Raw genomic sequence first — 12,675 nt, 5'->3', positions numbered from 1 at the left:
AAAACATGGTCATATATTGAAACATTTTAGTGAAGTAGTTTTTTGACCACTGAGAACCTCAAACGTCAAATTGCAGGTACTACATATAATCGTTACACTGAAAGAAAATTATGTTGTATCAATGAAATTTGTCATTGACTTTGAACCAACGCACATAGGTTTCAATTAGGAAATTTTTGGGGAAAACCCTATTTTTGAAGTTTCGAAATTTTAATTTTTTTGCACAGAATAATAAAAAACACATCAAGTCATCTGAAAATAATTAGCTTTTGTAAATAAGTTAGTATTCGTTGATTGGCGCAGTACCAAAGTTGACACTTTTATATGTAAAAATAAAACAGACTTTGTGCTGTAAAATATAGAATTTTTGTTGTATTGCGTCGCTGCATAAAGTTATTATGAATCGGGAAGCTGTTAATGAGTACTTTCATAATATTTACAAAAAGAACGATGAAATTTGTAAAATTAGCGAAATAAAATCAATGTTTTCATATATATCGAAAATTATGTTTTACAAATATTTTTTAAATATACTTAATCTTTTAAAAAAAATGTTAAAATATGTCCACCTCCAAATTGAATAAATAAATTCAAAAGTCAAATCGTGCTCAAATTTGCCACAGTTAAAATAAAGTGGATTTTTCTATTTTAAGATGGGAGAATTTTTTGTAAATACCTGTTGTGACTGTACGTAGTATCCAATTGAAATAGAACGATAATACCGACATCAACTTCGAACTTCTTTTTTGAATTAATAAAGAAGTATCATTGCATAATTGAGGAAAATTCATTGGACTTATGAAGAATCTTATTATTGTTATTTACTGAAACTTTTCATTTATTCAATATACCTCTACCTTGGTTCAAAGTCAATGAAACATTTTTTCAGTGTAGGTACTGTTATATGGGGGCTAAACCAAAACATGGGCTTATGTTGACAATTTTTGGTGGAGCTGGTTTGGGGCCACTGGGTTAAGTTACAGGTATTTCAGTAAACATTTAGCAAGACCTCCAAAATACCGACTATCGGTAGGTAGCGTTATATGGAGGCTATACCGAAACATGGACCTATGTTGAAAATTCTTGGTGGAGTAGTTTTGTGACCGCTGGGAGCCCCAAACGTCAAATTTAAGGTACTTCCGGCAAAGAGGATGCTAAAATTCTCAAATAAAGCTCGGGAGATGCCGTTTGGTGGAGATATTTTATGACCTCTGGAAACATCAAATGTTAAATTGTAGGTAGTTCGGTGAACCAAATATAGCTAAAATCCTCAAAATACCGAAAATCGGGAGGTACCGTTATTTGGGGGCTATACCTAGACATGAACCTATGTTGACAATTTTTTGTGGAGATGTTCTGTGATCTCTGGAAACTTCAAATGAAAATTACAGGTAGTTAGGGTAAAAAATAAAGTTATACATTCAAAGTACCGAATATCGGTAAGTACCGTTATATGGAGGCTATACCGAAACATGGACCTATATTGAAATTAGAGGTACTTCCTGTCAAAAAACGTTGCCAAAGTCTTCAAAATACCGAAAATCGGGGGGTACCGATATATGAGGCTATACCAAAACGTGGTCCGATATAGCCCATCTTCGAACTTGACCTGCCCATGGAAAAAATACACTCGGACGCTAGAGTGATTACAACAGACGGACATGGCTATATCGACTCAGAATTTTATACTGATCAAGAATATATGGGGATTTCTGAGCGAAATCGGATATTTTTTCAAGGCGGGTTTTGATTTCATTTCGACATTTTGGTATTTATTGATAATTCTCGGAGACAATTCTTGATCAATTCGTTGATCTTTCTGTTAGGGAAATCATTCATTTTCAGTACTTGTCTTTTTTCCTTTTGTTTATTTGTATGGCATTCTTTGTCACTAATATTTAATACCCTTTTTATGAAATTTAATGTGATGTTGATTTTGATACTTCGGGGATGTTTCGAATAATAGTATATTAATATGCCCGATGTTTTTTTTAATAGCGGATATAAAACCGTCATACTTTTGTCCGCAACAAATTGAAAAAGGCTCGCAATCGGATACGTACTGGGGAATGTTTTCTTAACCTATGTGCCAAACATTGTTGATGTAGCGCGAAAAGAAAAAATTAAATATCATATGTATGTATGTAGATGTATTCAAAATAATGTAATTCTGACAACATACAGGTATGTTATGAAAACCGAATCAACTCGATTTGCAGAATCAAAATGGTATATGGGCAATAGTATTGAAAATTTAACATCGTTGAAGCCAAGGTTTACCCCTTTATAACTCGCGAATAGTGGTTGTATATTGTACAATTTAAATGCTTTTGTATAAAATGAAATGTTTTTAGACTTGGCAAAAAATATTGGCCTTCAAAGTTGATTTGCGTGGAAGCTGTGGCTATATTTATGTTAAAAATGGGTAAAAATTAGGGTGTCCAAAACCGAAACCGGTTAATCGGTTTTGAGTTACAAAACCGAAATCGGTTTTCGCCAAAAACGTCATTTTCGGTTAACCAAAAAAACCGGTTATTTGTGTCGGTTAACCGGTTTTAAAAATATAGTAATATTTTTAATATTAATCTAAATTTATATTCTTGAACGTAAACTAAAATTAACTAACACAAGGTACGGGCCAAGTTGTAAATGTCAGATACATTTAAATTTGAAAAATGTCTTGTGTAAAATGTATAGTTGTGCCAATCTAGCTGAACTGAACGAACTATGAAACAACTGCGTATACGTAATATCGCAACTTAGTTTGTATGACGTTACCCATACGTTTTTGAATTAGTACTGTAAACGAAGAACTTGTCGAATCAAAGGTTGTAAAGGGTAACGATAACAAAATGCATGTTTGATTCCGGCACAATAATTTAAGGTTCTAAACGCATGATGGAGAATCCAGTCATAATAAAATGTACACTTAATTCTGTTGGTACACAATTTTTATATGTAGGTGTTTTTACTATACTTAGAGCACATTTTCAGTCTTAATTTTGTTGTCCCCACTTCGAGGTTGAATGTCAAATAACAGGGATATTATGAGATAATTATATAATAACGAAGTCATTATACTTAATTTACCCCTTTCCGCACATTTCTAATCAAATATTTATCAATTATGAGCCAAGTACAAACCTATTTTACAAAACCGGTTTGCACCGGTTAACCGGTTTTGAAAATTTTTGAAAACCGAAAACCGGTTTTTGAAAAAATTGAAAATTTCGGTTAACCAAAAACCGTTTTGTTTGGAAAAACCGGTTTTTTGGACACCCTAGTAAAAATGGGTTGAAGCCAACGTGACTTTTTTTGTTTTCTCTCGATTTGTGATTAAACCACATTTTTCCCGATTTCCCTGACAAAGTGAAAGTAGAAGCCAACTAAATAAGGATCATCCCACCATTGTATAACTTTTCAAAATTTGATCTGCGTCTACCATGCTGACATTTTGAAGCCAGATTTTAAGTGTTTTTTGAAAATTTCTTATAATTTTGTTCCGCAAACAGGTTTTTCAAAAAATCATATATAGGAATGAAGAACTCACGATTCTGATTTATTTGATATATGTGTCGTGAATGTAGCCTACACAGCTTCAGAGAAATCTCTATCCAAATACGAACAAATTTCTAAAAATCATATATTTCGGGTCTAATTTGTACAATTGGCATTCGATTTACTCGTGCATGATTGCAAATTTTGGATTTTTACGTTGCAGATCTAATAAATCATTACTCGTTAAAATACATATACTAAAACGCGAGATAGGAGAAATTCCAATGTAGGAAAATCACCTAATATTGTTTTTGAAAATATCGCGCATTTTATCGCGTTTTCTGCGGATCGTTTCCACTGCAATGTAAAAACTAGTGCAGCATCTTCGTTTTAGCGGAAACAGAGATTTGAAAACTTCACTGATAAGGGAACTACAGTCATTTTATTCCAAAAATAGTGTGTGATGCTACATCCACGGTTCTTGACTAATTGCCTTGAAATAGGTATATATCGATGCAGATTTTCATGGTGACACTAAAACCGGATGCGGAACGAAATTGTATGAACTTTGCGCAAATTAGCGATGTTTTATAGGTTTTTTAATGCTAAGATGCAGCCGATGCTACATCTTAGCGTCCAAATTATATTTCGAAAAATATATACAACTTAATAGATATGGTCTTGCTGTACATGAAAATCACATGCGGACAAAACGATTTTGATATTTACGCGATTTACACATACTTTAATAATGCATATAAGTTAAAGCGGTTTATTTGAACTCTATTTCCGTTTAAGAAGTCTAATTATTTATTTCAACAACCCGATAACTTTCCTCAATGGAAAACCTTCTATGTGAATGTAGATAAAGCAAAATCCGCCCATTTTCTTGGGAGTTTCAAGAAAAATAAAAGAAGTACTCCTATAGAATTTTTCCAATATTTTCAACTCTAGAATGCATTTGGAAACCATTATTCCAAACCAAAATTTGTGTTTTGTAACACAAATATGTGCTTATTTTGGCTATAATATCCTAACTACTATCCCGATGATAAGTTTGGTCTCATTTGATTCCCCGTGAAGTCTTTATTTAAAACTGTTACTTTTTTGTAATTTTTGACGGGTAAATGGACCTATATTTTCAAAAAATTCGGATTACATTTAAATTTTTGTCAATTTTTTGTAAATTCCGCGAATGCTGAGTAACATTTTACAAATATTATGCAATCTACTTAATGACGTCACTTTGTGATAACTTTTTAGTGACAATTGTGCTCAATAAAATAATTAGCGTTTTTATAATAATTTTTTCTTAAAAGCAGAAGTAAAACCGCGATAACTTTTGTCCGCAACAACCAAAAATTTGCTCGCGAGCGGATTTGTACAGGGGAATTTTTTCTTAACCTATGTACCAAAAATCGTTGATGTAGCGCGATAAGAAAAAAATTCAATTTTTTGGAAATGGAATATGAAATAATTGGCAGTATTGCCCATATGTTCGGGTTGCCTTTGATGATATTTATGGCTTTACTTCTCAACCGCCCCTTATTTGGATAATATTTTTAAAATCTATTTGCAACTTCAATAAATGGTCTGTTCCAGTACTCCAAGAATCTACTAATTTTTACTATTATTTTCGATAACATAAGGGAAAAAATGTTATCGTAGTAAAAAATAGTAGCTTCTTGCAGGTTCTGGAACAGAGCAAATATATTCACTAAAATTCGAAACATACGATTTCGATTTATGGAAAAACGAGTCGGATCGTTTTCCATCACATACCTGATAGTTATTAGCTTTGTTCCAGAACTAAAAAAGTTTTTACAATTTTTACCACTTTTACACATTTTACACAAAAAACCATTTCCGTACACAAAAATGTTGTAAAATATTCACTTCTCTTTAAACAAAAATGGCGCTGAATGACGCTCTCTTTAAAAACTTTTTACTCGACAAATTTGAGCGTGTAAAAAAGAGTAACATGGTTGCCGGCTTCTAATTGGCTGGTATGCCGACTTTGACATTTGTTCCAATTTTTTTGACGTTTTCTCTATTTTTCCGTTCCCGTACATTTTGAATAATTTTTCAAATTTCGCTCTTTTACAACTTTTACCATTGAAAAATACGAGAACACTCATATTATTGCACATCGATTAATGATACAATATAATTCAAATTTTAAGGGTAATTATCCTAAGTAGCATTGATAATTTTACAATCTCCTTCTCAACTTCATTTTACCTCGCATTTCCTGCAAAACTTTCAGTTTTTACTCTTGAACACAGAACGGATTATAGTTGCGAATCATTGCATAGTTTTAGGCTACCAATATAACCCATAACATAGGCAACACTGTTATTTAACAGTACCAACTAATGTAAAATGACACTATCTCTCTCGTATTTGAAGATAAGAGAGAAATGGAATTGCCATATTAAAATTTTTCCTGACCAAATTCGTTCTCATCAGCGTGTGTGCGTACAAGTTTCTCTCATTTGAAGTAATGTTGTTGATATGTTTTGAAGCGGCCACATCCAGCCAGCCCAGTCGTATGCTTGGCAAATCTCACAACAAATGCCAGTTGTTTTGTAAACACCGGTCGTGCTGGTTGATAACGAATCATACGATGCGTTAACGTAACGTTATGCGTTCTCAAGTCATTGTATCGAGTGGTGCTTTTTCATGTTATTATCTCCGCATCGCTGCTATCAAAATTCAGTGAAGAAAAAAAAACAACGTGCGCGATATAACGACGGCAACAAATGGAGTAGTGCATTTTGGATTATTACAACTGTCATCATTTAAACTGCAGCAGCAAACATACGGCTGGCGGTATAGATTCGTGAATAAATTACTTACCGTTGTGTCGTATTACTACGAGAGTGAGTGGTACACACCTACGAGCATAAATATAACACCGTGAGCGTGTATATTACATACAGATGCAAACAAATAACACACATGTAGTTATGGTGTTGTGGTTTGAATTAAAATTCAGCAACAGAAAAAGAATTTAATGCCTGACTGCTCCAATAATCGAATAAAAAAGAAAACAAGCAAATAAAGCAAAATCAAAACAAAAAAGAAAAAATTGAAATAAAAATACAAAAAAAAAAATCGCATTGAAGAAAAAAGTTGGTGGTTTTCAACAAAGAAGAAGTAAGAAGTGTTCATCATACGCTGCCATACTACTGGCACAAGTATTCAATTACAGTTGGAAGTTGTTGAAAAAAGCAAAATATTTTAATGAAACAGAAAATTCAAGCAAAAGAAGCAGAACACAATATGCGGATGAATTAAATTGAGTGGATTAATTTTAATTGTGATGTAAAAAAGGTAAATTTCTTTGAAACCTTTTCCCCACGGAATAAGTATATTTTGAATACACTAGTTAAGTGCAATTTTGTGTGATTAATGTACGTGTGACGTGTGTCTGTGTGTATTTGTTAAATGCATTCAAATACTTAGCCGCGTATCTGTGTGCAATGCAATGTGTGTTTGTGTGTGAGTGTTTGACGTACATGTGCCTGCTGCATTCATTCTATTTTTGTGTGATCTTGAGTAACCGGTTTAACGTCTACTAACACAGCATCCATCCATTTATGGAGATCGATGATGTGTGTACTTAGGAAAACTCCTGCCTGGACCACTTATTCACTTGGTTGGTTAGCTGGCAACTTTTGGATTATGCCAAAGATCACAACTTGTTTGGATATTGTATACATACCATTACTGCGATGACTTGTGCGGTGAGCGGAGGAGTCAGTGGCATAAACAACGTAGCCAGCCAGCCATCAGCCTCTGCCAAACGATATCGACAGCATCAATTCTTTGGACTACACAAAACCGGTTTGCTTTTTATTGTCAGTAGTGACTAGGTATTGTGCAATTGCGAATTCATTACAACGTAACGAGTTAGTGAACGATTGAACAACGCTAAAAATTCGTTATGGTCCATTAAACCTCACAGTGGACAATATATTTAGCCAACAATACGATTTGTTTTGTTGCGGCGTATTTTGTTTCAGTTCGTGAGAAATGACCTCATGCCCAAAGTGATTTTATAGCTTACAAATTATTATGATTCATTGTTGGTGCGTGTTTCCTTTATGCGAAACTGTAAATTGAAACCAGTCTTGTGTTTTTTTATTTTTGTTTTGGCCCAACAAAGACGAAGTTTGCTGTTAACCAGATTATCAGTACACCCGCACTGAATCAAATTAAAATGATTTAAGACACAAACAGTATTTTTGTGGGTGCACAATTATGAACATTAAAACAGTGTAATCTGAATAAATGAGAACGTGCTAAGAGTGAATTGACAATATCCAGAGGTGGGAAATGAGCATTTCGATTTTGCAGCGTTGACTAGAAATATCGTCATAAAACATAAGTCATAGGTGCTCTTTCAATATAAATTGGATAAAATGGAAATTCCATATCTTATAGTTAGTGAATATTTCATAGAAACTCAGTTAAGGTATGAAGCGGCTATATCAGCTATAAGGCTCAAAGCGAGTAGATTGAAAGCGGGTGTTTTATAAAATCATTAAACATTAATTACGGACAGAGACATGTGGGCTGATGGAACTGGAAGCTGCGGTTATATAGATGGGTCAGTGCTGGGGGAGTAAGGTACTGAGACTTTATATTAAAGAACCGTCTGCCGGATAATAACACGATTTTCAGGCGGAAGTCCGAGCAGTGACAGAGCGTCTGAACTGGTTCAATGCTAACTTAAGGCCAACCACTCAAAATTAGCGTCCTTACGGACAATAAAATCAAGAACTGTATTGAAGTTCATGAATTTAATTAATAACTACTCCCATCATGGTTGGGAGAACAGTATATAAATACCAGGACATTCAGGAATTACGGGTAACCAGTATATGTAGAGTTGAGGCATGAGCATTGAAACATGCCAATACATGACTTCAAAATAATTTGGAGATAAGGAAATACATCAAAATTCTATGGGAAACCCATATCAGGACAAAACAAAAGGCCTACTTTTAATGAGTAAATTGATTGATGGGCATCTTTACAGGGCACCTTGGACTACAATCGCATCTGCACAAAATAGGTTGTGAATGCAGAGCATGCGGAGACATTGAAACATTACCTCTGTTATTGCCCAGTCGTAGCGACTCTACGAACCTAACCCACATTACGGTAGATGAATTAAAAAATAACGGATTTTGTCAATGGCACAGATTCGAACACCTATTAAGAACTTCGAACGGATTAGGATGTTGTAGGCTTCCTCATGGTCGAAAAAGAAGTATTTTTGATGATCTTTTTCAAAATATGACGTAGAGTAAAATGATATTCGATGTAGAACTGCTTGACCTAAGGTCGCAATTGTTGATCCGTTGATTGTGGGCTTTTTCCGTTACACCCACGGTGGTGAAGTGGTTTGCATGCCCGCCATGTACACATAATATCGTGAATTCAAACCTTTTCGGCGGCAGGTAAACCCATCAGAAAAATTCTAAACATACCTTCTGAATATTTTGGCTATGGAATGTTATTGCAATATAATATATAAGCAGGAGTCGACACTTTTTAAATCCTTCAGACGTAGCAATGTGTCTTCGTTTTGATCCCATAATCTATCATGTAAATTCAAGGATACGGTTTTTAATCTTAACTGATTACAAAATGGAAAAACTGGCTGCATTGATGGCATACCTGTCGAATTATACAAAAACGATAAAAATCATGGTGCTGAGATCCTGCACCCTTTGGTGTTACCAAAGACTTCAAGCGCCGAAGTTAAAAATTGTTTAACTTTGGAATTCGTATTCGGCTTGATATTTGACATTTTATTTGACACAAAACAATCAATTTTAACAACAACACTTGGCGGTAACTTGCTTGTTTTCATTTTAAATTACATTTTTCCGATAAATAATAACAATAAAAGTCAAGAAAAATTAATAATGTTCAAAAATACTTTTTTGTTTACCCAAAACACATGATCGCAGGCGCCAAAAATGTCACGCTTCGATATGTGATACCAATAAGAAAGCGGCGTCGTAAAGCAATAACTTAGACATTTGGAAATCAAGCAAAGCAACGAGCTGATTGAGTTCCTTCCTTAAATTCTCACATCGATGTTGATTGAGATCGAACATTTTTAGTTGAAGGTATCGAAAAATATCGCATATCCCAATCCTGACCTTGTAAATATTATTCCTTTTTTGCTAGTGAAAAAGCAAAGCCGAAGAGTCGAACCCACACAACCTCAAATTATGCGACTGGTTTCGCTGTTAGTTAGCAGCTCATCAGATATGTCGGCTGTGGGAGTGGCTTCTTGGTCATCGAACTTTGATTTCTCAAATGCAATGCGTTTTTACAACAATACATTCAATCTGCATGGCTTCAATGACAAACGCTTTTTACGCAGCCTTTGGAAGTTATGATTTTGGCTTCGAACGCCAACTTGCGTGACAACATTTTCATATGTTTTTCGAGGACGTGGGTTCAAATCCCAGCCGGGCTCAGCCTGTTTTCTATTTGAAATTTTGCCAGTTACAGCGACGATCATTTTAATGTTATTTTTTAATTTTTCTCTTTGGAGTTGAGCTAATTGATCGAATGAAAGCCGATGATTCGAACCCACACAACAACATAAGAGGTAATGCGCCGAAGATTATAAACCTCATAAAGGCATAAATAGCATGGCATCGGATGCTATGTTTGAAATAATTTCAACATTTTCAAGTTGCTAGTGGATTAAACACCTCGGTATATAAGCAGCATGGCATTCTTCCTTACGTCATTTCTGGTAAAACAATAAAGGTCGCAGATCCAAATTCGAACTAGCTTGGCTTTTGCCTTTTAATCTTTTACCAGAAATAACTTAAGCCAACATCAAAACACTTTTCAACGGTGGCAAAATACCCAATACGACATTTCCTGAGGATTTCAGCCATGTAAAACTTCTCCACAAAATGGAGAAGTTCGGACTCGGCGATAAACTGTAGGTCCCATATCATTGAGCTTATATGAATCGGGGTCCCTTATAGGATGTTTGTGGAACAATTATTATTATTATCATTATTATTTTTATATCCAAAAATCGGTATGTTTAATAATTTTACTTAACTAATTAATGTATATTTAGGTATCCCCGAAATTCTCGAATTTACTTAAATTTTTGGTGTAATATAGCTGCAAAAACATATGTATGATTAGTGCCAAAACAGTTTTCATCTTCCATAAAAAATACTAATTTTATTAAATACATATAGGAGTATAAGCCGTCATGTAATGAAACAATTGGCACAAGTGTATTTTTTAATTTGTCAAATTTTGTTTATTATGTCAAAAAATTTCTAATAATATCAACTAGAGTTCACATTCACTGGGAAGGTTTAATAATTTGTACCCTAACCATATACTTGGTCTAAATTTGTGTCAATGTTCTTCTCCGTGAAAACAAAAAATTGAAGAAAATACAAAATGACTTCGATTTAATGTATGCACTACCATTCTCAATGACTTGCAATGATATTCGATTTTGGATGAGACCCCCACCTTCTCTCTGGGAGCACTATACTAAGTAGTTTCAAAGGCGTTATTTATCTTTAGTGCAACTTAATTTTTTTTTCTTTGTAAATGCCTTTTTTTTAAAGAAACATCCCAACAACAAAAAGTTATTTATAAAATCATAAAATTATGGATTATTTCAAAGTGGACGGAATGAAATTTAATATGGTGCAACAGGGTCGTCGCATTGCTATAGAATTCTAAATACCCAAATGCAATTTGATATTTTCAGGGGCTTTATGTTCAAAGTAGATTTTGTGGGATTTATTTAAAGTGTAATTTGATCGACTTGGAGTGCGAGCACATATTTCTTTTTTGTTTTCAAGTGTTTTTTAAGAATATTGAAGTTGGTTTTTTCTTCAGAGTCATAAATAATTTGGTCAAGTGTTGAATTTTTATTCAAAGCTGTGCTTTTTTGGATTGGATTTTTGTTTATTTTTCTTAATATTATTAATTATACAAATTTCTTAGGTTTAATTGGTTATTTTGGGGTTTATTTTTCTAGACAACTTTATTCCTTTATAACAAGAAAAAATAAAGAAAATTAAAACAAAGATTTTTGTAACCCGAAAGAAAGAACAAAAGTAAAAGAAGAAAACTAACAAAAAGATAAATCGTTTGTATAATTTAAAATTCGCCTGGTTAGTGGCGTTCGTTTTTCTCCGGGGATTTATTGCAAATATTTCACAATGTTCTTATAATCAAGAAAGGAAAGAAAAGACAGTATCTACAACAACAATTAAAACGCGACCATGCACCCTAAAATGGTAGATTCACCTAAAGTGGAAAAAAGAACATGACAAGAAGACAACAAAGAAGAAGCAGGAGGCAGCCAGACAGAATGCCTCTTGATTTATGTCTGCATGTAAACATGTATGTGTGTGTGCTTAACAATGGTGTTGGTCATCCAATAAGCAAAGATATTTGCCGCAGTCAGAGCAACTTCAAATTTACAAAACAGTTTTTTGGTTTTGCTTTGCCATTCTTTCATACTTCTTCCTTATACAATTTCCTTATATTGACAACAACATGTGAATCTTTTTATTTAGGTAGGGACAATAAAAGGCCATCGCTGGTCGAATTGACGGAAGACTCGAGACACAGACAGGCAACAGTCAGTCTGTCATATTGTTCCACACATTAAAAGAAGAAAAAAATCCACCACACTAAAATGAAATGTTTAATGTTTAAAATGCAGGCAGATCAACATGCTGTTGTTGTTCTTACTCATGAAAGAGGCTGTACTCGAGCCCTTGTAGCGACATCGCAAAATATCCAAATATGGTACACTAAAAAAAAACGTGTGTTTCCAAAATGAGATTTGCTTCGTATAAGAACGCCGCTAACAGTGTCTTCACAATTCCTAATTTAGGAGGTCACATTTTCAGACCAGTTTGAAGCAACCCTTCATAAATTGGTACATGATACAAGTACAAAATACAGTAGTTTTTGTTTAGTCTTGGTCCACAATTATGCGTCCCTAGATCGAGTTCCATGTTAGAGTGGAATCATGAAATTGATGTAGTGGGGAACCTGATCTATGAACGTGTAATTTCATGAAATTTATTCAATGAAATCGCTCTTGTGTGGACCGGGACTTACCTGCACAGCACCACCAAGGAT

General features: G+C 34.0%; 1 protein-coding gene across 3 annotated transcripts in view; it reads left to right on the top strand.

The window, feature by feature from the left end:
- The first annotated feature begins 6,049 nt into the window (after positions 1–6,049).
- The window catches only part of LOC141396822 (uncharacterized), a 319,005-nt gene continuing 312,379 nt past the window's right edge, over positions 6,050–12,675 (top strand). For 2 of the 3 annotated variants that reach the window (XM_073972485.1, XM_073972486.1), the window contains exon 1: positions 6,050–6,834. The gene's annotated coding sequence lies outside the window, so the exon portion shown is untranslated. The remainder of the gene's footprint in view (positions 6,835–12,675) is intronic. The other variant, XM_073972487.1, reaches the window with a different exon arrangement.

This window comes from Musca autumnalis, unplaced genomic scaffold, assembly GCF_047663935.1.
Source record: "Musca autumnalis isolate F117 unplaced genomic scaffold, ASM4766393v1 scaffold_3, whole genome shotgun sequence".
Lineage (NCBI taxonomy): Eukaryota > Metazoa > Arthropoda > Insecta > Diptera > Muscidae > Musca > Musca autumnalis.
This window is presented reverse-complemented; position numbering and strand designations above follow the sequence as displayed.